The sequence below is a fragment of the Antennarius striatus genome, chromosome 17, assembly GCF_040054535.1.
Source record: "Antennarius striatus isolate MH-2024 chromosome 17, ASM4005453v1, whole genome shotgun sequence".
In the NCBI taxonomy this organism is placed as follows: Eukaryota; Metazoa; Chordata; class Actinopteri; order Lophiiformes; family Antennariidae; genus Antennarius; species Antennarius striatus.
This window is the reverse complement of record NC_090792.1, coordinates 2,176,431-2,197,842: the sequence shown is the minus strand read 5'-3', so window position 1 is coordinate 2,197,842 and position 21,412 is coordinate 2,176,431. Positions and strand designations below refer to the sequence as shown.

The following is a 21,412-nucleotide window of genomic DNA, read 5'->3' as shown; positions in this document are numbered from 1 at the left end:
ACGAGCACAACGCAAGCTCAGCAAGAGCGTGGTGCAATCGCTGCACATTTTACATGTCAAGCCCACTCTCCGTACACTCCCCATTTTCTCCAGCGAGCCAGACCGGGCAGGACTCGTGGGCCTCGTCTGAACAGGGCAAAGGCACCAGTGAGGCCTTTCCCCGGCACTCCAACGCAAATTACGCATGGATTGGTCTGCATGGAGGAAGTGGTGGACATTTTTCCTTTGACATGTGGATCAGGGGAGAGCGCGAACGCAGTCCCCCACTACAGGAAATTGTGCAGTCGAGATTCCCACATTTGGGGAATTCGCAGGAGTCAGCACAGCCGCAGTGCAATGGCTTAGCCTCGCCCTGGGAGAACCACCTTGCTGATCATGGTATCTCCCCTGCCAGGTAAGTATGAGCTTGAGCTGTCTGAGGCAGCGTGCTGCTTCCCAGACGCACACCCCTGGATCGTGGTGCACGCTTGAAGTGTTGGAGAGTAAAGAATATAACACACACCAGACACTCGTGCAATTGATCAATTGCGCGGCTCAACACTGTTTTGGACGTGTGGGCAACAAGTACTATCCCTGTGGTTTACGTGTCTACTGGTTTATTTCTCCATTCCACAAATGAAGTTTCCAATGATAGCTAGTTTGGAAGCGCTTCCTGTGTCCAAGAGACAGAGAAAAGAGCTCATCAATCACTCCAATATCAAACAACCACGGGGGCTGTGCGAGCACCGATATCTGGACAGGTTTCCTTTCACGAGCACAACGCAAGCTCAGCAAGAGCGTGGTGCAATCGCTGCACATTTTACATGTCAAGCCCACTCTCCGTACACTCCCCCTTTTCTCCAGCGAGCCAGGCCGGGCAGGACTCGTGGGCCTCGTCTGAACAGGGCAAAGGCACCAGTGAGGCCTTTCCCCGGCACTCCAACGCAAATTACACATGGATTGGTCTGCATGGAGGAAGTGGTGGACATTTTTCCTTTGACATGTGGATCAGGGGAGAGCGCGAACGCAGTCCCCCACTACCAGAAATTATGCAGTCGAGATTCCCACATTTGGGGAATTCGCAGGAGTCAGCACAGCCACAGTGCAATGGCTTAGCCTCGCCCTGGGAGAACCACCTTGCTGATCATGGTATCTCCCCTGCCAGGTAAGTATGAGCTTGAGCTGTCTGAGGCAGCGTGCTGCTTCCCAGACGCACACCCCTGGATCGTGGTGCACGCTTGAAGTGTTGGAGAGTAAAGAATATAACACACACCAGACACTCGTGCAATTGATCAATTGCGCGGCTCAACACTGTTTTGGACGTGTGGGCAACAAGTACTATCCCTGTGGTTTACGTGTCTACTGGTTTATTTCTCCATTCCACAAATGAAGTTTCCAATGATAGCTAGTTTGGAAGCGCTTCCTGTGTCCAAGAGACAGAGAAAAGAGCTCATCAATCACTCCAATATCAAACAACCACGGGGGCTGTGCGAGCACCGATATCTGGACAGGTTTCCTTTCACGAGCACAACGCAAGCTCAGCAAGAGCGTGGTGCAATCGCTGCACATTTTACATGTCAAGCCCACTCTCCGTACACTCCCCATTTTCTCCAGCGAGCCAGACCGGGCAGGACTCATGGGCCTCGTCTGAACAGGGCAAAGGCACCAGTGAGGCCTTTCCCCGGCACTCCAACGCAAATTACGCATGGATTGGTCTGCATGGAGGAAGTGGTGGACATTTTTCCTTTGACATGTGGATCAGGGGAGAGCGCGAACGCAGTCCCCCACTACCAGAAATTGTGCAGTCGAGATTCCCACATTTGGGGAATTCGCAGGAGTCAGCACAGCCGCAGTGCAATGGCTTAACCTCGCCCTGGGAGAACCACCTTGCTGATCATGGTATCTCCCCTGCCAGGTAAGTATGAGCTTGAGCTGTCTGAGGCAGCGTGCTGCTTCCCAGACGCACACCCCTGGATCGTGGTGCACGCTTGAAGTGTTGGAGAGTAAAGAATATAACACACACCAGACACTCGTGCAATTGATCAATTGCGCGGCTCAACACTGTTTTGGACGTGTGGGCAACAAGTACTATCCCTGTGGTTTACGTGTCTACTGGTTTATTTCTCCATTCCACAAATGAAGTTTCCAATGATAGCTAGTTTGGAAGCGCTTCCTGTGTCCAAGAGACAGAGAAAAGAGCTCATCAATCACTCCAATATCAAACAACCACGGGGGCTGTGCGAGCACCGATATCTGGACAGGTTTCCTTTCACGAGCACAACGCAAGCTCAGCAAGAGCGTGGTGCAATCGCTGCACATTTTACATGTCAAGCCCACTCTCCGTACACTCCCCCTTTTCTCCAGCGAGCCAGGCCGGGCAGGACTCGTGGGCCTCGTCTGAACAGGGCAAAGGCACCAGTGAGGCCTTTCCCCGGCACTCCAACGCAAATTACACATGGATTGGTCTGCATGGAGGAAGTGGTGGACATTTTTCCTTTGACATGTGGATCAGGGGAGAGCGCGAACGCAGTCCCCCACTACCAGAAATTGTGCAGTCGAGATTCCCACATTTGGGGAATTCGCAGGAGTCAGCACAGCCGCAGTGCAATGGCTTAGCCTCGCCCTGGGAGAACCACCTTGCTGATCATGGTATCTCCCCTGCCAGGTAAGTATGAGCTTGAGCTGTCTGAGGCAGCGTGCTGCTTCCCAGACGCACACCCCTGGATCGTGGTGCACGCTTGAAGTGTTGGAGAGTAAAGAATATAACACACACCAGACACTCGTGCAATTGATCAATTGCGCGGCTCAACACTGTTTTGGACGTGTGGGCAACAAGTACTATCCCTGTGGTTTACGTGTCTACTGGTTTATTTCTCCATTCCACAAATGAAGTTTCCAATGATAGCTAGTTTGGAAGCGCTTCCTGTGTCCAAGAGACAGAGAAAAGAGCTCATCAATCACTCCAATATCAAACAACCACGGGGGCTGTGCGAGCACCGATATCTGGACAGGTTTCCTTTCACGAGCACAACGCAAGCTCAGCAAGAGCGTGGTGCAATCGCTGCACATTTTACATGTCAAGCCCACTCTCCGTACACTCCCCCTTTTCTCCAGCGAGCCAGGCCGGGCAGGACTCGTGGGCCTCGTCTGAACAGGGCAAAGGCACCAGTGAGGCCTTTCCCCGGCACTCCAACGCAAATTACACATGGATTGGTCTGCATGGAGGAAGTGGTGGACATTTTTCCTTTGACATGTGGATCAGGGGAGAGCGCGAACGCAGTCCCCCACTACCAGAAATTATGCAGTCGAGATTCCCACATTTGGGGAATTCGCAGGAGTCAGCACAGCCGCAGTGCAATGGCTTAGCCTCGCCCTGGGAGAACCACCTTGCTGATCATGGTATCTCCCCTGCCAGGTAAGTATGAGCTTGAGCTGTCTGAGGCAGCGTGCTGCTTCCCAGACGCACACCCCTGGATCGTGGTGCACGCTTGAAGTGTTGGAGAGTAAAGAATATAACACACACCAGACACTCGTGCAATTGATCAATTGCGCGGCTCAACACTGTTTTGGACGTGTGGGCAACAAGTACTATCCCTGTGGTTTACGTGTCTACTGGTTTATTTCTCCATTCCACAAATGAAGTTTCCAATGATAGCTAGTTTGGAAGCGCTTCCTGTGTCCAAGAGACAGAGAAAAGAGCTCATCAATCACTCCAATATCAAACAACCACGGGGGCTGTGCGAGCACCGATATCTGGACAGGTTTCCTTTCACGAGCACAACGCAAGCCCAGCAAGAGCGTGGTGCAATCGCTGCACATTTTACATGTCAAGCCCACTCTCCGTACACTCCCCCTTTTCTCCAGCGAGCCAGACCGGGCAGGACTCGTGGGCCTCGTCTGAACAGGGCAAAGGCACCAGTGAGGCCTTTCCCCGGCACTCCAACGCAAATTACGCATGGATTGGTCTGCATGGAGGAAGTGGTGGACATTTTTCCTTTGACATGTGGATCAGGGGAGAGCGCGAACGCAGTCCCCCACTACCAGAAATTGTGCAGTCGAGATTCCCACATTTGGGGAATTCGCAGGAGTCAGCACAGCCGCAGTGCAATGGCTTAGCCTCGCCCTGGGAGAACCACCTTGCTGATCATGGTATCTCCCCTGCCAGGTAAGTATGAGCTTGAGCTGTCTGAGGCAGCGTGCTGCTTCCCAGACGCACACCCCTGGATCGTGGTGCACGCTTGAAGTGTTGGAGAGTAAAGAATATAACACACACCAGACACTCGTGCAATTGATCAATTGCGCGGCTCAACACTGTTTTGGACGTGTGGGCAACAAGTACTATCCCTGTGGTTTACGTGTCTACTGGTTTATTTCTCCATTCCACAAATGAAGTTTCCAATGATAGCTAGTTTGGAAGCGCTTCCTGTGTCCAAGAGACAGAGAAAAGAGCTCATCAATCACTCCAATATCAAACAACCACGGGGGCTGTGCGAGCACCGATATCTGGACAGGTTTCCTTTCACGAGCACAACGCAAGCTCAGCAAGAGCGTGGTGCAATCGCTGCACATTTTACATGTCAAGCCCACTCTCCGTACACTCCCCCTTTTCTCCAGCGTGCCAGGCCGGGCAGGACTCGTGGGCCTCGTCTGAACAGGGCAAAGGCACCAGTGAGGCCTTTCCCCGGCACTCCAACGCAAATTACACATGGATTGGTCTGCATGGAGGAAGTGGTGGACATTTTTCCTTTGACATGTGGATCAGGGGAGAGCGCGAACGCAGTCCCCCACTACCAGAAATTATGCAGTCGAGATTCCCACATTTGGGGAATTCGCAGGAGTCAGCACAGCCGCAGTGCAATGGCTTAACCTCGCCCTGGTAGAACCACCTTGCTGATCAAGGTATCTCCCCTGCCAGGTAAGTATGAGCTTGAGCTGTCTGAGGCAGCGTGCTGCTTCCCAGACGCACACCCCTGGATCGTGGTGCACGCTTGAAGTGTTGGAGAGTAAAGAATATAACACACACCAGACACTCGTGCAATTGATCAATTGCGCGGCTCAACACTGTTTTGGACGTGTGGGCAACAAGTACTATCCCTGTGGTTTACGTGTCTACTGGTTTATTTCTCCATTCCACAAATGAAGTTTCCAATGATAATTAGTTTGGAAGCGCTTCCTGTGTCCAAGAGACAGAGAAAAGAGCTCATCAATCACTCCAATATCAAACAACCACGGGGGCTGTGCGAGCACCGATATCTGGACAGGTTTCCTTTCACGAGCACAACGCAAGCTCAGCAAGAGCGTGGTGCAATCGCTGCACATTTTACATGTCAAGCCCACTCTCCGTACACTCCCCCTTTTCTCCAGCGAGCCAGGCCGGGCAGGACTCGTGGGCCTCGTCTGAACAGGGCAAAGGCACCAGTGAGGCCTTTCCCCGGCACTCCAACGCAAATTACGCATGGATTGGTCTGCATGGAGGAAGTGGTGGATATTTTTCCTTTGACATGTGGATCAGGGGAGAGCGCGAACGCAGTCCCCCACTACCAGAAATTATGCAGTCGAGATTCCCACATTTGGGGAATTCGCAGGAGTCAGCACAGCCGCAGTGCAATGGCTTAGCCTCGCCCTGGGAGAACCACCTTGCTGATCATGGTATCTCCCCTGCCAGGTAAGTATGAGCTTGAGCTGTCTGAGGCAGCGTGCTGCTTCCCAGACGCACACCCCTGGATCGTGGTGCACGCTTGAAGTGTTGGAGAGTAAAGAATATAACACACACCAGACACTCGTGCAATTGATCAATTGCGCGGCTCAACACTGTTTTGGACGTGTGGGCAACAAGTACTATCCCTGTGGTTTACGTGTCTACTGGTTTATTTCTCCATTCCACAAATGAAGTTTCCAATGATAGCTAGTTTGGAAGCGCTTCCTGTGTCCAAGAGACAGAGAAAAGAGCTCATCAATCACTCCAATATCAAACAACCACGGGGGCTGTGCGAGCACCGATATCTGGACAGGTTTCCTTTCACGAGCACAACGCAAGCTCAGCAAGAGCGTGGTGCAATCGCTGCACATTTTACATGTCAAGCCCACTCTCCGTACACTCCCCCTTTTCTCCAGCGAGCCAGGCCGGGCAGGACTCGTGGGCCTCGTCTGAACAGGGCAAAGGCACCAGTGAGGCCTTTCCCCGGCACTCCAACGCAAATTACACATGGATTGGTCTGCATGGAGGAAGTGGTGGACATTTTTCCTTTGACATGTGGATCAGGGGAGAGCGCGAACGCAGTCCCCCACTACCAGAAATTATGCAGTCGAGATTCTCACATTTGGGGAATTCGCAGGAGTCAGCACAGCCGCAGTGCAATGGCTTAGCCTCGCCCTGGGAGAACCACCTTGCTGATCATGGTATCTCCCCTGCCAGGTAAGTATGAGCTTGAGCTGTCTGAGGCAGCGTGCTGCTTCCCAGACGCACACCCCTGGATCGTGGTGCACGCTTGAAGTGTTGGAGAGTAAAGAATATAACACACACCAGACACTCGTGCAATTGATCAATTGCGCGGCTCAACACTGTTTTGGACGTGTGGGCAACAAGTACTATCCCTGTGGTTTACGTGTCTACTGGTTTATTTCTCCATTCCACAAATGAAGTTTCCAATGATAGCTAGTTTGGAAGCGCTTCCTGTGTCCAAGAGACAGAGAAAAGAGCTCATCAATCACTCCAATATCAAACAACCACGGGGGCTGTGCGAGCACCGATATCTGGACAGGTTTCCTTTCACGAGCACAACGCAAGCTCAGCAAGAGCGTGGTGCAATCGCTGCACATTTTACATGTCAAGCCCACTCTCCGTACACTCCCCCTTTTCTCCAGCGAGCCAGGCCGGGCAGGACTCGTGGGCCTCGTCTGAACAGGGCAAAGGCACCAGTGAGGCCTTTCCCCGGCACTCCAACGCAAATTACGCATGGATTGGTCTGCATGGAGGAAGTGGTGGACATTTTTCCTTTGACATGTGGATCAGGGGAGAGCGCGAACGCAGTCCCCCACTACCAGAAATTGTGCAGTCGAGATTCCCACATTTGGGGAATTCGCAGGAGTCAGCACAGCCGCAGTGCAATGGCTTAGCCTCGCCCTGGGAGAACCACCTTGCTGATCATGGTATCTCCCCTGCCAGGTAAGTATGAGCTTGAGCTGTCTGAGGCAGCGTGCTGCTTCCCAGACGCACACCCCTGGATCGTGGTGCACGCTTGAAGTGTTGGAGAGTAAAGAATATAACACACACCAGACACTCGTGCAATTGATCAATTGCGCGGCTCAACACTGTTTTGGACGTGTGGGCAACAAGTACTATCCCTGTGGTTTACGTGTCTACTGGTTTATTTCTCCATTCCACAAATGAAGTTTCCAATGATAGCTAGTTTGGAAGCGCTTCCTGTGTCCAAGAGACAGAGAAAAGAGCTCATCAATCACTCCAATATCAAACAACCACGGGGGCTGTGCGAGCACCGATATCTGGACAGGTTTCCTTTCACGAGCACAACGCAAGCTCAGCAAGAGCGTGGTGCAATCGCTGCACATTTTACATGTCAAGCCCACTCTCCGTACACTCCCCCTTTTCTCCAGCGAGCCAGACCGGGCAGGACTCGTGGGCCTCGTCTGAACAGGGCAAAGGCACCAGTGAGGCCTTTCCCCGGCACTCCAACGCAAATTACGCATGGATTGATCTGCATGGAGGAAGTGGTGGACATTTTTCCTTTGACATGTGGATCAGGGGAGAGCGCGAACGCAGTCCCCCACTACCAGAAATTGTGCAGTCGAGATTCCCACATTTGGGGAATTCGCAGGAGTCAGCACAGCCGCAGTGCAATGGCTTAGCCTCGCCCTGGGAGAACCACCTTGCTGATCATGGTATCTCCCCTGCCAGGTAAGTATGAGCTTGAGCTGTCTGAGGCAGCGTGCTGCTTCCCAGACGCACACCCCTGGATCGTGGTGCACGCTTGAAGTGTTGGAGAGTAAAGAATATAACACACACCAGACACTCGTGCAATTGATCAATTGCGCGGCTCAACACTGTTTTGGACGTGTGGGCAACAAGTACTATCCCTGTGGTTTACGTGTCTACTGGTTTATTTCTCCATTCCACAAATGAAGTTTCCAATGATAGCTAGTTTGGAAGCGCTTCCTGTGTCCAAGAGACAGAGAAAAGAGCTCATCAATCACTCCAATATCAAACAACCACGGGGGCTGTGCGAGCACCGATATCTGGACAGGTTTCCTTTCACGAGCACAACGCAAGCTCAGCAAGAGCGTGGTGCAATCGCTGCACATTTTACATGTCAAGCCCACTCTCCGTACACTCCCCCTTTTCTCCAGCGAGCCAGGCCGGGCAGGACTCGTGGGCCTCGTCTGAACAGGGCAAAGGCACCAGTGAGGCCTTTCCCCGGCACTCCAACGCAAATTACGCATGGATTGATCTGCATGGAGGAAGTGGTGGACATTTTTCCTTTGACATGTGGATCAGGGGAGAGCGCGAACGCAGTCCCCCACTACCAGAAATTGTGCAGTCGAGATTCCCACATTTGGGGAATTCGCAGGAGTCAGCACAGCCGCAGTGCAATGGCTTAGCCTCGCCCTGGGAGAACCACCTTGCTGATCATGGTATCTCCCCTGCCAGGTAAGTATGAGCTTGAGCTGTCTGAGGCAGCGTGCTGCTTCCCAGACGCACACCCCTGGATCGTGGTGCACGCTTGAAGTGTTGGAGAGTAAAGAATATAACACACACCAGACACTCGTGCAATTGATCAATTGCGCGGCTCAACACTGTTTTGGACGTGTGGGCAACAAGTACTATCCCTGTGGTTTACGTGTCTACTGGTTTATTTCTCCATTCCACAAATGAAGTTTCCAATGATAGCTAGTTTGGAAGCGCTTCCTGTGTCCAAGAGACAGAGAAAAGAGCTCATCAATCACTCCAATATCAAACAACCACGGGGGCTGTGCGAGCACCGATATCTGGACAGGTTTCCTTTCACGAGCACAACGCAAGCTCAGCAAGAGCGTGGTGCAATCGCTGCACATTTTACATGTCAAGCCCACTCTCCGTACACTCCCCCTTTTCTCCAGCGAGCCAGGCCGGGCAGGACTCGTGGGCCTCGTCTGAACAGGGCAAAGGCACCAGTGAGGCCTTTCCCCGGCACTCCAACGCAAATTACACATGGATTGGTCTGCATGGAGGAAGTGGTGGACATTTTTCCTTTGACATGTGGATCAGGGGAGAGCGCGAACGCAGTCCCCCACTACCAGAAATTATGCAGTCGAGATTCCCACATTTGGGGAATTCGCAGGAGTCAGCACAGCCGCAGTGCAATGGCTTAGCCTCGCCCTGGGAGAACCACCTTGCTGATCATGGTATCTCCCCTGCCAGGTAAGTATGAGCTTGAGCTGTCTGAGGCAGCGTGCTGCTTCCCAGACGCACACCCCTGGATCGTGGTGCACGCTTGAAGTGTTGGAGAGTAAAGAATATAACACACACCAGACACTCGTGCAATTGATCAATTGCGCGGCTCAACACTGTTTTGGACGTGTGGGCAACAAGTACTATCCCTGTGGTTTACGTGTCTACTGGTTTATTTCTCCATTCCACAAATGAAGTTTCCAATGATAGCTAGTTTGGAAGCGCTTCCTGTGTCCAAGAGACAGAGAAAAGAGCTCATCAATCACTCCAATATCAAACAACCACGGGGGCTGTGCGAGCACCGATATCTGGACAGGTTTCCTTTCACGAGCACAACGCAAGCTCAGCAAGAGCGTGGTGCAATCGCTGCACATTTTACATGTCAAGCCCACTCTCCGTACACTCCCCCTTTTCTCCAGCGAGCCAGACCGGGCAGGACTCGTGGGCCTCGTCTGAACAGGGCAAAGGCACCAGTGAGGCCTTTCCCCGGCACTCCAACGCAAATTACGCATGGATTGATCTGCATGGAGGAAGTGGTGGACATTTTTCCTTTGACATGTGGAACAGGGGAGAGCGCGAACGCAGTCCCCCACTACCAGAAATTATGCAGTCGAGATTCCCACATTTGGGGAATTCGCAGGAGTCAGCACAGCCGCAGTGCAATGGCTTAGCCTCGCCCTGGGAGAACCACCTTGCTGATCATGGTATCTCCCCTGCCAGGTAAGTATGAGCTTGAGCTGTCTGAGGCAGCGTGCTGCTTCCCAGACGCACACCCCTGGATCGTGGTGCACGCTTGAAGTGTTGGAGAGTAAAGAATATAACACACACCAGACACTCGTGCAATTGATCAATTGCGCGGCTCAACACTGTTTTGGACGTGTGGGCAACAAGTACTATCCCTGTGGTTTACGTGTCTACTGGTTTATTTCTCCATTCCACAAATGAAGTTTCCAATGATAGCTAGTTTGGAAGCGCTTCCTGTGTCCAAGAGACAGAGAAAAGAGCTCATCAATCACTCCAATATCAAACAACCACGGGGGCTGTGCGAGCACCGATATCTGGACAGGTTTCCTTTCACGAGCACAACGCAAGCTCAGCAAGAGCGTGGTGCAATCGCTGCACATTTTACATGTCAAGCCCACTCTCCGTACACTCCCCATTTTCTCCAGCGAGCCAGACCAGGCAGGACTCGTGGGCCTCGTCTGAACAGGGCAAAGGCACCAGTGAGGCCTTTCCCCGGCACTCCAACGCAAATTACGCATGGATTGGTCTGCATGGAGGAAGTGGTGGACATTTTTCCTTTGACATGTGGATCAGGGGAGAGCGCGAACGCAGTCCCCCACTACCAGAAATTGTGCAGTCGAGATTCCCACATTTGGGGAATTCGCAGGAGTCAGCACAGCCGCAGTGCAATGGCTTAGCCTCGCCCTGGGAGAACCACCTTGCTGATCATGGTATCTCCCCTGCCAGGTAAGTATGAGCTTGAGCTGTCTGAGGCAGCGTGCTGCTTCCCAGACGCACACCCCTGGATCGTGGTGCACGCTTGAAGTGTTGGAGAGTAAAGAATATAACACACACCAGACACTCGTGCAATTGATCAATTGCGCGGCTCAACACTGTTTTGGACGTGTGGGCAACAAGTACTATCCCTGTGGTTTACGTGTCTACTGGTTTATTTCTCCATTCCACAAATGAAGTTTCCAATGATAGCTAGTTTGGAAGCGCTTCCTGTGTCCAAGAGACAGAGAAAAGAGCTCATCAATCACTCCAATATCAAACAACCACGGGGGCTGTGCGAGCACCGATATCTGGACAGGTTTCCTTTCACGAGCACAACGCAAGCTCAGCAAGAGCGTGGTGCAATCGCTGCACATTTTACATGTCAAGCCCACTCTCCGTACACTCCCCCTTTTCTCCAGCGAGCCAGGCCGGGCAGGACTCGTGGGCCTCGTCTGAACAGGGCAAAGGCACCAGTGAGGCCTTTCCCCGGCACTCCAACGCAAATTACGCATGGATTGGTCTGCATGGAGGAAGTGGTGGACATTTTTCCTTTGACATGTGGATCAGGGGAGAGCGCGAACGCAGTCCCCCACTACCAGAAATTGTGCAGTCGAGATTCCCACATTTGGGGAATTCGCAGGAGTCAGCACAGCCGCAGTGCAATGGCTTAGCCTCGCCCTGGGAGAACCACCTTGCTGATCATGGTATCTCCCCTGCCAGGTAAGTATGAGCTTGAGCTGTCTGAGGCAGCGTGCTGCTTCCCAGACGCACACCCCTGGATCGTGGTGCACGCTTGAAGTGTTGGAGAGTAAAGAATATAACACACACCAGACACTCGTGCAATTGATCAATTGCGCGGCTCAACACTGTTTTGGACGTGTGGGCAACAAGTACTATCCCTGTGGTTTACGTGTCTACTGGTTTATTTCTCCATTCCACAAATGAAGTTTCCAATGATAGCTAGTTTGGAAGCGCTTCCTGTGTCCAAGAGACAGAGAAAAGAGCTCATCAATCACTCCAATATCAAACAACCACGGGGGCTGTGCGAGCACCGATATCTGGACAGGTTTCCTTTCACGAGCACAACGCAAGCTCAGCAAGAGCGTGGTGCAATCGCTGCACATTTTACATGTCAAGCCCACTCTCCGTACACTCCCCCTTTTCTCCAGCGAGCCAGGCCGGGCAGGACTCGTGGGCCTCGTCTGAACAGGGCAAAGGCACCAGTGAGGCCTTTCCCCGGCACTCCAACGCAAATTACACATGGATTGGTCTGCATGGAGGAAGTGGTGGACATTTTTCCTTTGACATGTGGATCAGGGGAGAGCGCGAACGCAGTCCCCCACTACCAGAAATTATGCAGTCGAGATTCCCACATTTGGGGAATTCGCAGGAGTCAGCACAGCCGCAGTGCAATGGCTTAGCCTCGCCCTGGGAGAACCACCTTGCTGATCATGGTATCTCCCCTGCCAGGTAAGTATGAGCTTGAGCTGTCTGAGGCAGCGTGCTGCTTCCCAGACGCACACCCCTGGATCGTGGTGCACGCTTGAAGTGTTGGAGAGTAAAGAATATAACACACACCAGACACTCGTGCAATTGATCAATTGCGCGGCTCAACACTGTTTTGGACGTGTGGGCAACAAGTACTATCCCTGTGGTTTACGTGTCTACTGGTTTATTTCTCCATTCCACAAATGAAGTTTCCAATGATAGCTAGTTTGGAAGCGCTTCCTGTGTCCAAGAGACAGAGAAAAGAGCTCATCAATCACTCCAATATCAAACAACCACGGGGGCTGTGCGAGCACCGATATCTGGACAGGTTTCCTTTCACGAGCACAACGCAAGCTCAGCAAGAGCGTGGTGCAATCGCTGCACATTTTACATGTCAAGCCCACTCTCCGTACACTCCCCCTTTTCTCCAGCGAGCCAGGCCGGGCAGGACTCGTGGGCCTCGTCTGAACAGGGCAAAGGCACCAGTGAGGCCTTTCCCCGGCACTCCAACGCAAATTACACATGGATTGGTCTGCATGGAGGAAGTGGTGGACATTTTTCCTTTGACATGTGGATCAGGGGAGAGCGCGAACGCAGTCCCCCACTACCAGAAATTATGCAGTCGAGATTCCCACATTTGGGGAATTCGCAGGAGTCAGCACAGCCGCAGTGCAATGGCTTAGCCTCGCCCTGGGAGAACCACCTTGCTGATCATGGTATCTCCCCTGCCAGGTAAGTATGAGCTTGAGCTGTCTGAGGCAGCGTGCTGCTTCCCAGACGCACACCCCTGGATCGTGGTGCACGCTTGAAGTGTTGGAGAGTAAAGAATATAACACACACCAGACACTCGTGCAATTGATCAATTGCGCGGCTCAACACTGTTTTGGACGTGTGGGCAACAAGTACTATCCCTGTGGTTTACGTGTCTACTGGTTTATTTCTCCATTCCACAAATGAAGTTTCCAATGATAGCTAGTTTGGAAGCGCTTCCTGTGTCCAAGAGACAGAGAAAAGAGCTCATCAATCACTCCAATATCAAACAACCACGGGGGCTGTGCGAGCACCGATATCTGGACAGGTTTCCTTTCACGAGCACAACGCAAGCTCAGCAAGAGCGTGGTGCAATCGCTGCACATTTTACATGTCAAGCCCACTCTCCGTACACTCCCCCTTTTCTCCAGCGAGCCAGGCCGGGCAGGACTCGTGGGCCTCGTCTGAACAGGGCAAAGGCACCAGTGAGGCCTTTCCCCGGCACTCCAACGCAAATTACACATGGATTGGTCTGCATGGAGGAAGTGGTGGACATTTTTCCTTTGACATGTGGATCAGGGGAGAGCGCGAACGCAGTCCCCCACTACCAGAAATTATGCAGTCGAGATTCTCACATTTGGGGAATTCGCAGGAGTCAGCACAGCCGCAGTGCAATGGCTTAGCCTCGCCCTGGGAGAACCACCTTGCTGATCATGGTATCTCCCCTGCCAGGTAAGTATGAGCTTGAGCTGTCTGAGGCAGCGTGCTGCTTCCCAGACGCACACCCCTGGATCGTGGTGCACGCTTGAAGTGTTGGAGAGTAAAGAATATAACACACACCAGACACTCGTGCAATTGATCAATTGCGCGGCTCAACACTGTTTTGGACGTGTGGGCAACAAGTACTATCCCTGTGGTTTACGTGTCTACTGGTTTATTTCTCCATTCCACAAATGAAGTTTCCAATGATAGCTAGTTTGGAAGCGCTTCCTGTGTCCAAGAGACAGAGAAAAGAGCTCATCAATCACTCCAATATCAAACAACCACGGGGGCTGTGCGAGCACCGATATCTGGACAGGTTTCCTTTCACGAGCACAACGCAAGCTCAGCAAGAGCGTGGTGCAATCGCTGCACATTTTACATGTCAAGCCCACTCTCCGTACACTCCCCCTTTTCTCCAGCGAGCCAGGCCGGGCAGGACTCGTGGGCCTCGTCTGAACAGGGCAAAGGCACCAGTGAGGCCTTTCCCCGGCACTCCAACGCAAATTACGCATGGATTGGTCTGCATGGAGGAAGTGGTGGACATTTTTCCTTTGACATGTGGATCAGGGGAGAGCGCGAACGCAGTCCCCCACTACCAGAAATTGTGCAGTCGAGATTCCCACATTTGGGGAATTCGCAGGAGTCAGCACAGCCGCAGTGCAATGGCTTAGCCTCGCCCTGGGAGAACCACCTTGCTGATCATGGTATCTCCCCTGCCAGGTAAGTATGAGCTTGAGCTGTCTGAGGCAGCGTGCTGCTTCCCAGACGCACACCCCTGGATCGTGGTGCACGCTTGAAGTGTTGGAGAGTAAAGAATATAACACACACCAGACACTCGTGCAATTGATCAATTGCGCGGCTCAACACTGTTTTGGACGTGTGGGCAACAAGTACTATCCCTGTGGTTTACGTGTCTACTGGTTTATTTCTCCATTCCACAAATGAAGTTTCCAATGATAGCTAGTTTGGAAGCGCTTCCTGTGTCCAAGAGACAGAGAAAAGAGCTCATCAATCACTCCAATATCAAACAACCACGGGGGCTGTGCGAGCACCGATATCTGGACAGGTTTCCTTTCACGAGCACAACGCAAGCTCAGCAAGAGCGTGGTGCAATCGCTGCACATTTTACATGTCAAGCCCACTCTCCGTACACTCCCCCTTTTCTCCAGCGAGCCAGGCCGGGCAGGACTCGTGGGCCTCGTCTGAACAGGGCAAAGGCACCAGTGAGGCCTTTCCCCGGCACTCCAACGCAAATTACACATGGATTGGTCTGCATGGAGGAAGTGGTGGACATTTTTCCTTTGACATGTGGATCAGGGGAGAGCGCGAACGCAGTCCCCCACTACCAGAAATTATGCAGTCGAGATTCCCACATTTGGGGAATTCGCAGGAGTCAGCACAGCCGCAGTGCAATGGCTTAGCCTCGCCCTGGGAGAACCACCTTGCTGATCATGGTATCTCCCCTGCCAGGTAAGTATGAGCTTGAGCTGTCTGAGGCAGCGTGCTGCTTCCCAGACGCACACCCCTGGATCGTGGTGCACGCTTGAAGTGTTGGAGAGTAAAGAATATAACACACACCAGACACTCGTGCAATTGATCAATTGCGCGGCTCAACACTGTTTTGGACGTGTGGGCAACAAGTACTATCCCTGTGGTTTACGTGTCTACTGGTTTATTTCTCCATTCCACAAATGAAGTTTCCAATGATAGCTAGTTTGGAAGCGCTTCCTGTGTCCAAGAGACAGAGAAAAGAGCTCATCAATCACTCCAATATCAAACAACCACGGGGGCTGTGCGAGCACCGATATCTGGACAGGTTTCCTTTCACGAGCACAACGCAAGCTCAGCAAGAGCGTGGTGCAATCGCTGCACATTTTACATGTCAAGCCCACTCTCCGTACACTCCCCCTTTTCTCCAGCGAGCCAGGCCGGGCAGGACTCGTGGGCCTCGTCTGAACAGGGCAAAGGCACCAGTGAGGCCTTTCCCCGGCACTCCAACGCAAATTACACATGGATTGGTCTGCATGGAGGAAGTGGTGGACATTTTTCCTTTGACATGTGGATCAGGGGAGAGCGCGAACGCAGTCCCCCACTACCAGAAATTATGCAGTCGAGATTCCCACATTTGGGGAATTCGCAGGAGTCAGCACAGCCGCAGTGCAATGGCTTAGCCTCGCCCTGGGAGAACCACCTTGCTGATCATGGTATCTCCCCTGCCAGGTAAGTATGAGCTTGAGCTGTCTGAGGCAGCGTGCTGCTTCCCAGACGCACACCCCTGGATCGTGGTGCACGCTTGAAGTGTTGGAGAGTAAAGAATATAACACACACCAGACACTCGTGCAATTGATCAATTGCGCGGCTCAACACTGTTTTGGACGTGTGGGCAACAAGTACTATCCCTGTGGTTTACGTGTCTACTGGTTTATTTCTCCATTCCACAAATGAAGTTTCCAATGATAGCTAGTTTGGAAGCGCTTCCTGTGTCCAAGAGACAGAGAAAAGAGCTCATCAATCACTCCAATATCAAACAACCACGGGGGCTGTGCGAGCACCGATATCTGGACAGGTTTCCTTTCACGAGCACAACGCAAGCTCAGCAAGAGCGTGGTGCAATCGCTGCACATTTTACATGTCAAGCCCACTCTCCGTACACTCCCCCTTTTCTCCAGCGAGCCAGGCCGGGCAGGACTCGTGGGCCTCGTCTGAACAGGGCAAAGGCACCAGTGAGGCCTTTCCCCGGCACTCCAACGCAAATTACGCATGGATTGGTCTGCATGGAGGAAGTGGTGGACATTTTTCCTTTGACATGTGGATCAGGGGAGAGCGCGAACGCAGTCCCCCACTACCAGAAATTATGCAGTCGAGATTCCCACATTTGGGGAATTCGCAGGAGTCAGCACAGCCGCAGTGCAATGGCTTAGCCTCGCCCTGGGAGAACCACCTTGCTGATCATGGTATCTCCCCTGCCAGGTAAGTATGAGCTTGAGCTGTCTGAGGCAGCGTGCTGCTTCCCAGACGCACACCCCTGGATCGTGGTGCACGCTTGAAGTGTTGGAGAGTAAAGAATATAACACACACCAGACACTCGTGCAATTGATCAATTGCGCGGCTCAACACTGTTTTGGACGTGTGGGCAACAAGTACTATCCCTGTGGTTTACGTGTCTACTGGTTTATTTCTCCATTCCACAAATGAAGTTTCCAATGATAGCTAGTTTGGAAGCGCTTCCTGTGTCCAAGAGACAGAGAAAAGAGCTCATCAATCACTCCAATATCAAACAACCACGGGGGCTGTGCGAGCACCGATATCTGGACAGGTTTCCTTTCACGAGCACAACGCAAGCTCAGCAAGAGCGTGGTGCAATCGCTGCACATTTTACATGTCAAGCCCACTCTCCGTACACTCCCCCTTTTCTCCAGCGAGCCAGGCCGGGCAGGACTCGTGGGCCTCGTCTGAACAGGGCAAAGGCACCAGTGAGGCCTTTCCCCGGCACTCCAACGCAAATTACGCATGGATTGGTCTGCATGGAGGAAGTGGTGGACATTTTTCCTTTGACATGTGGATCAGGGGAGAGCGCGAACGCAGTCCCCCACTACCAGAAATTATGCAGTCGAGATTCCCACATTTGGGGAATTCGCAGGAGTCAGCACAGCCGCAGTGCAATGGCTTAGCCTCGCCCTGGGAGAACCACCTTGCTGATCATGGTATCTCCCCTGCCAGGTAAGTATGAGCTTGAGCTGTCTGAGGCAGCGTGCTGCTTCCCAGACGCACACCCCTGGATCGTGGTGCACGCTTGAAGTGTTGGAGAGTAAAGAATATAACACACACCAGACACTCGTGCAATTGATCAATTGCGCGGCTCAACACTGTTTTGGACGTGTGGGCAACAAGTACTATCCCTGTGGTTTACGTGTCTACTGGTTTATTTCTCCATTCCACAAATGAAGTTTCCAATGATAGCTAGTTTGGAAGCGCTTCCTGTGTCCAAGAGACAGAGAAAAGAGCTCATCAATCACTCCAATATCAAACAACCACGGGGGCTGTGCGAGCACCGATATCTGGACAGGTTTCCTTTCACGAGCACAACGCAAGCTCAGCAAGAGCGTGGTGCAATCGCTGCACATTTTACATGTCAAGCCCACTCTCCGTACACTCCCCCTTTTCTCCAGCGAGCCAGGCCGGGCAGGACTCGTGGGCCTCGTCTGAACAGGGCAAAGGCACCAGTGAGGCCTTTCCCCGGCACTCCAACGCAAATTACGCATGGATTGGTCTGCATGGAGGAAGTGGTGGACATTTTTCCTTTGACATGTGGATCAGGGGAGAGCGCGAACGCAGTCCCCCACTACCAGAAATTATGCAGTCGAGATTCCCACATTTGGGGAATTCGCAGGAGTCAGCACAGCCGCAGTGCAATGGCTTAGCCTCGCCCTGGGAGAACCACCTTGCTGATCATGGTATCTCCCCTGCCAGGTAAGTATGAGCTTGAGCTGTCTGAGGCAGCGTGCTGCTTCCCAGACGCACACCCCTGGATCGTGGTGCACGCTTGAAGTGTTGGAGAGTAAAGAATATAACACACACCAGACACTCGTGCAATTGATCAATTGCGCGGCTCAACACTGTTTTGGACGTGTGGGCAACAAGTACTATCCCTGTGGTTTACGTGTCTACTGGTTTATTTCTCCATTCCACAAATGAAGTTTCCAATGATAGCTAGTTTGGAAGCGCTTCCTGTGTCCAAGAGACAGAGAAAAGAGCTCATCAATCACTCCAATATCAAACAACCACGGGGGCTGTGCGAGCACCGATATCTGGACAGGTTTCCTTTCACGAGCACAACGCAAGCTCAGCAAGAGCGTGGTGCAATCGCTGCACATTTTACATGTCAAGCCCACTCTCCGTACACTCCCCCTTTTCTCCAGCGAGCCAGACCGGGCAGGACTCGTGGGCCTCGTCTGAACAGGGCAAAGGCACCAGTGAGGCCTTTCCCCGGCACTCCAACGCAAATTACGCATGGATTGATCTGCATGGAGGAAGTGGTGGACATTTTTCCTTTGACATGTGGAACAGGGGAGAGCGCGAACGCAGTCCCCCACTACCAGAAATTATGCAGTCGAGATTCCCACATTTGGGGAATTCGCAGGAGTCAGCACAGCCGCAGTGCAATGGCTTAGCCTCGCCCTGGGAGAACCACCTTGCTGATCATGGTATCTCCCCTGCCAGGTAAGTATGAGCTTGAGCTGTCTGAGGCAGCGTGCTGCTTCCCAGACGCACACCCCTGGATCGTGGTGCACGCTTGAAGTGTTGGAGAGTAAAGAATATAACACACACCAGACACTCGTGCAATTGATCAATTGCGCGGCTCAACACTGTTTTGGACGTGTGGGCAACAAGTACTATCCCTGTGGTTTACGTGTCTACTGGTTTATTTCTCCATTCCACAAATGAAGTTTCCAATGATAGCTAGTTTGGAAGCGCTTCCTGTGTCCAAGAGACAGAGAAAAGAGCTCATCAATCACTCCAATATCAAACAACCACGGGGGCTGTGCGAGCACCGATATCTGGACAGGTTTCCTTTCACGAGCACAACGCAAGCTCAGCAAGAGCGTGGTGCAATCGCTGCACATTTTACATGTCAAGCCCACTCTCCGTACACTCCCCATTTTCTCCAGCGAGCCAGACCAGGCAGGACTCGTGGGCCTCGTCTGAACAGGGCAAAGGCACCAGTGAGGCCTTTCCCCGGCACTCCAACGCAAATTACGCATGGATTGGTCTGCATGGAGGAAGTGGTGGACATTTTTCCTTTGACATGTGGATCAGGGGAGAGCGCGAACGCAGTCCCCCACTACCAGAAATTGTGCAGTCGAGATTCCCACATTTGGGGAATTCGCAGGAGTCAGCACAGCCGCAGTGCAATGGCTTAGCCTCGCCCTGGGAGAACCACCTTGCTGATCATGGTATCTCCCCTGCCAGGTAAGTATGAGCTTGAGCTGTCTGAGGCAGCGTGCTGCTTCCCAGACGCACACCCCTGGATCGTGGTGCACGCTTGAAGTGTTGGAGAGTAAAGAATATAACACACACCAGACACTCGTGCAATTGATCAATTGCGCGGCTCAACACTGTTTTGGACGTGTGGGCAACAAGTACTATCCCTGTGGTTTACGTGTCTACTGGTTTATTTCTCCATTCCACAAATGAAGTTTCCAATGATAGCTAGTTTGGAAGCGCTTCCTGTGTCCAAGAGACAGAGAAAAGAGCTCATCAATCACTCCAATATCAAACAACCACGGGGGCTGTGCGAGCACCGATATCTGGACAGGTTTCCTTTCACGAGCACAACGCAAGCTCAGCAAGAGCGTGGTGCAATCGCTGCACATTTTACATGTCAAGCCCACTCTCCGTACACTCCCCCTTTTCTCCAGCGAGCCAGGCCGGGCAGGACTCGTGGGCCTCGTCTGAACAGGGCAAAGGCACCAGTGAGGCCTTTCCCCGGCACTCCAACGCAAATTACGCATGGATTGGTCTGCATGGAGGAAGTGGTGGACATTTTTCCTTTGACATGTGGATCAGGGGAGAGCGCGAACGCAGTCCCCCACTACCAGAAATTGTGCAGTCGAGATTCCCACATTTGGGGAATTCGCAGGAGTCAGCACAGCCGCAGTGCAATGGCTTAGCCTCGCCCTGGGAGAACCACCTTGCTGATCATGGTATCTCCCCTGCCAGGTAAGTATGAGCTTGAGCTGTCTGAGGCAGCGTGCTGCTTCCCAGACGCACACCCCTGGATCGTGGTGCACGCTTGAAGTGTTGGAGAGTAAAGAATATAACACACACCAGACACTCGTGCAATTGATCAATTGCGCGGCTCAACACTGTTTTGGACGTGTGGGCAACAAGTACTATCCCTGTGGTTTACGTGTCTACTGGTTTATTTCTCCATTCCACAAATGAAGTTTCCAATGATAGCTAGTTTGGAAGCGCTTCCTGTGTCCAAGAGACAGAGAAAAGAGCTCATCAATCACTCCAATATCAAACAACCACGGGGGCTGTGCGAGCACCGATATCTGGACAGGTTTCCTTTCACGAGCACAACGCAAGCTCAGCAAGAGCGTGGTGCAATCGCTGCACATTTTACATGTCAAGCCCACTCTCCGTACACTCCCCCTTTTCTCCAGCGAGCCAGGCCGGGCAGGACTCGTGGGCCTCGTCTGAACAGGGCAAAGGCACCAGTGAGGCCTTTCCCCGGCACTCCAACGCAAATTACACATGGATTGGTCTGCATGGAGGAAGTGGTGGACATTTTTCCTTTGACATGTGGATCAGGGGAGAGCGCGAACGCAGTCCCCCACTACCAGAAATTATGCAGTCGAGATTCCCACATTTGGGGAATTCGCAGGAGTCAGCACAGCCGCAGTGCAATGGCTTAGCCTCGCCCTGGGAGAACCACCTTGCTGATCATGGTATCTCCCCTGCCAGGTAAGTATGAGCTTGAGC

At 52.5% G+C, this 21,412-nt stretch overlaps 29 non-coding genes across 29 annotated transcripts; all 29 read right to left on the bottom strand.

Moving 5' to 3' along the window:
- Positions 1-238: 238 nt before the first annotated feature.
- On the bottom strand, positions 239-402 carry LOC137611565 (U1 spliceosomal RNA). Its single transcript, XR_011038706.1, has one exon. It is a non-coding gene; the product is annotated as a U1 spliceosomal RNA (small nuclear RNA).
- A 586-nt stretch (positions 403-988) lies between these two features.
- Positions 989-1,152, bottom strand: LOC137611514 (U1 spliceosomal RNA). The gene has a single exon (XR_011038657.1). It is a non-coding gene; the product is annotated as a U1 spliceosomal RNA (small nuclear RNA).
- A 586-nt stretch (positions 1,153-1,738) lies between these two features.
- Positions 1,739-1,902, bottom strand: LOC137611549 (U1 spliceosomal RNA). The gene has a single exon (XR_011038691.1). It is a non-coding gene; the product is annotated as a U1 spliceosomal RNA (small nuclear RNA).
- Positions 1,903-2,488: 586 nt separating this feature from the next.
- Positions 2,489-2,652, bottom strand: LOC137611530 (U1 spliceosomal RNA). The gene has a single exon (XR_011038673.1). It is a non-coding gene; the product is annotated as a U1 spliceosomal RNA (small nuclear RNA).
- A 586-nt stretch (positions 2,653-3,238) lies between these two features.
- On the bottom strand, positions 3,239-3,402 carry LOC137611604 (U1 spliceosomal RNA). Its single transcript, XR_011038745.1, has one exon. It is a non-coding gene; the product is annotated as a U1 spliceosomal RNA (small nuclear RNA).
- Positions 3,403-3,988: 586 nt separating this feature from the next.
- LOC137611529 (U1 spliceosomal RNA) lies at positions 3,989-4,152 on the bottom strand. Its single transcript, XR_011038672.1, has one exon. It is a non-coding gene; the product is annotated as a U1 spliceosomal RNA (small nuclear RNA).
- A 586-nt stretch (positions 4,153-4,738) lies between these two features.
- LOC137611573 (U1 spliceosomal RNA) lies at positions 4,739-4,902 on the bottom strand. Its single transcript, XR_011038714.1, has one exon. It is a non-coding gene; the product is annotated as a U1 spliceosomal RNA (small nuclear RNA).
- Positions 4,903-5,488: 586 nt separating this feature from the next.
- Positions 5,489-5,652, bottom strand: LOC137611603 (U1 spliceosomal RNA). The gene has a single exon (XR_011038744.1). It is a non-coding gene; the product is annotated as a U1 spliceosomal RNA (small nuclear RNA).
- Positions 5,653-6,238: 586 nt separating this feature from the next.
- Positions 6,239-6,402, bottom strand: LOC137611552 (U1 spliceosomal RNA). The gene has a single exon (XR_011038694.1). It is a non-coding gene; the product is annotated as a U1 spliceosomal RNA (small nuclear RNA).
- A 586-nt stretch (positions 6,403-6,988) lies between these two features.
- Positions 6,989-7,152, bottom strand: LOC137611528 (U1 spliceosomal RNA). Its single transcript, XR_011038671.1, has one exon. It is a non-coding gene; the product is annotated as a U1 spliceosomal RNA (small nuclear RNA).
- Positions 7,153-7,738: 586 nt separating this feature from the next.
- LOC137611527 (U1 spliceosomal RNA) lies at positions 7,739-7,902 on the bottom strand. Its single transcript, XR_011038670.1, has one exon. It is a non-coding gene; the product is annotated as a U1 spliceosomal RNA (small nuclear RNA).
- Positions 7,903-8,488: 586 nt separating this feature from the next.
- LOC137611526 (U1 spliceosomal RNA) lies at positions 8,489-8,652 on the bottom strand. Its single transcript, XR_011038669.1, has one exon. It is a non-coding gene; the product is annotated as a U1 spliceosomal RNA (small nuclear RNA).
- A 586-nt stretch (positions 8,653-9,238) lies between these two features.
- On the bottom strand, positions 9,239-9,402 carry LOC137611602 (U1 spliceosomal RNA). The gene has a single exon (XR_011038743.1). It is a non-coding gene; the product is annotated as a U1 spliceosomal RNA (small nuclear RNA).
- Positions 9,403-9,988: 586 nt separating this feature from the next.
- Positions 9,989-10,152, bottom strand: LOC137611601 (U1 spliceosomal RNA). The gene has a single exon (XR_011038741.1). It is a non-coding gene; the product is annotated as a U1 spliceosomal RNA (small nuclear RNA).
- A 586-nt stretch (positions 10,153-10,738) lies between these two features.
- LOC137611525 (U1 spliceosomal RNA) lies at positions 10,739-10,902 on the bottom strand. Its single transcript, XR_011038668.1, has one exon. It is a non-coding gene; the product is annotated as a U1 spliceosomal RNA (small nuclear RNA).
- A 586-nt stretch (positions 10,903-11,488) lies between these two features.
- LOC137611524 (U1 spliceosomal RNA) lies at positions 11,489-11,652 on the bottom strand. The gene has a single exon (XR_011038667.1). It is a non-coding gene; the product is annotated as a U1 spliceosomal RNA (small nuclear RNA).
- A 586-nt stretch (positions 11,653-12,238) lies between these two features.
- On the bottom strand, positions 12,239-12,402 carry LOC137611600 (U1 spliceosomal RNA). Its single transcript, XR_011038740.1, has one exon. It is a non-coding gene; the product is annotated as a U1 spliceosomal RNA (small nuclear RNA).
- Positions 12,403-12,988: 586 nt separating this feature from the next.
- On the bottom strand, positions 12,989-13,152 carry LOC137611599 (U1 spliceosomal RNA). Its single transcript, XR_011038739.1, has one exon. It is a non-coding gene; the product is annotated as a U1 spliceosomal RNA (small nuclear RNA).
- A 586-nt stretch (positions 13,153-13,738) lies between these two features.
- LOC137611551 (U1 spliceosomal RNA) lies at positions 13,739-13,902 on the bottom strand. The gene has a single exon (XR_011038693.1). It is a non-coding gene; the product is annotated as a U1 spliceosomal RNA (small nuclear RNA).
- Positions 13,903-14,488: 586 nt separating this feature from the next.
- Positions 14,489-14,652, bottom strand: LOC137611523 (U1 spliceosomal RNA). The gene has a single exon (XR_011038666.1). It is a non-coding gene; the product is annotated as a U1 spliceosomal RNA (small nuclear RNA).
- A 586-nt stretch (positions 14,653-15,238) lies between these two features.
- LOC137611597 (U1 spliceosomal RNA) lies at positions 15,239-15,402 on the bottom strand. Its single transcript, XR_011038737.1, has one exon. It is a non-coding gene; the product is annotated as a U1 spliceosomal RNA (small nuclear RNA).
- Positions 15,403-15,988: 586 nt separating this feature from the next.
- LOC137611596 (U1 spliceosomal RNA) lies at positions 15,989-16,152 on the bottom strand. The gene has a single exon (XR_011038736.1). It is a non-coding gene; the product is annotated as a U1 spliceosomal RNA (small nuclear RNA).
- Positions 16,153-16,738: 586 nt separating this feature from the next.
- LOC137611590 (U1 spliceosomal RNA) lies at positions 16,739-16,902 on the bottom strand. Its single transcript, XR_011038730.1, has one exon. It is a non-coding gene; the product is annotated as a U1 spliceosomal RNA (small nuclear RNA).
- Positions 16,903-17,488: 586 nt separating this feature from the next.
- Positions 17,489-17,652, bottom strand: LOC137611579 (U1 spliceosomal RNA). The gene has a single exon (XR_011038719.1). It is a non-coding gene; the product is annotated as a U1 spliceosomal RNA (small nuclear RNA).
- Positions 17,653-18,238: 586 nt separating this feature from the next.
- On the bottom strand, positions 18,239-18,402 carry LOC137611567 (U1 spliceosomal RNA). Its single transcript, XR_011038708.1, has one exon. It is a non-coding gene; the product is annotated as a U1 spliceosomal RNA (small nuclear RNA).
- A 586-nt stretch (positions 18,403-18,988) lies between these two features.
- LOC137611555 (U1 spliceosomal RNA) lies at positions 18,989-19,152 on the bottom strand. Its single transcript, XR_011038697.1, has one exon. It is a non-coding gene; the product is annotated as a U1 spliceosomal RNA (small nuclear RNA).
- A 586-nt stretch (positions 19,153-19,738) lies between these two features.
- On the bottom strand, positions 19,739-19,902 carry LOC137611522 (U1 spliceosomal RNA). Its single transcript, XR_011038665.1, has one exon. It is a non-coding gene; the product is annotated as a U1 spliceosomal RNA (small nuclear RNA).
- Positions 19,903-20,488: 586 nt separating this feature from the next.
- LOC137611520 (U1 spliceosomal RNA) lies at positions 20,489-20,652 on the bottom strand. Its single transcript, XR_011038663.1, has one exon. It is a non-coding gene; the product is annotated as a U1 spliceosomal RNA (small nuclear RNA).
- Positions 20,653-21,238: 586 nt separating this feature from the next.
- LOC137611543 (U1 spliceosomal RNA) lies at positions 21,239-21,402 on the bottom strand. Its single transcript, XR_011038686.1, has one exon. It is a non-coding gene; the product is annotated as a U1 spliceosomal RNA (small nuclear RNA).
- Positions 21,403-21,412: the final 10 nt, after the last annotated feature.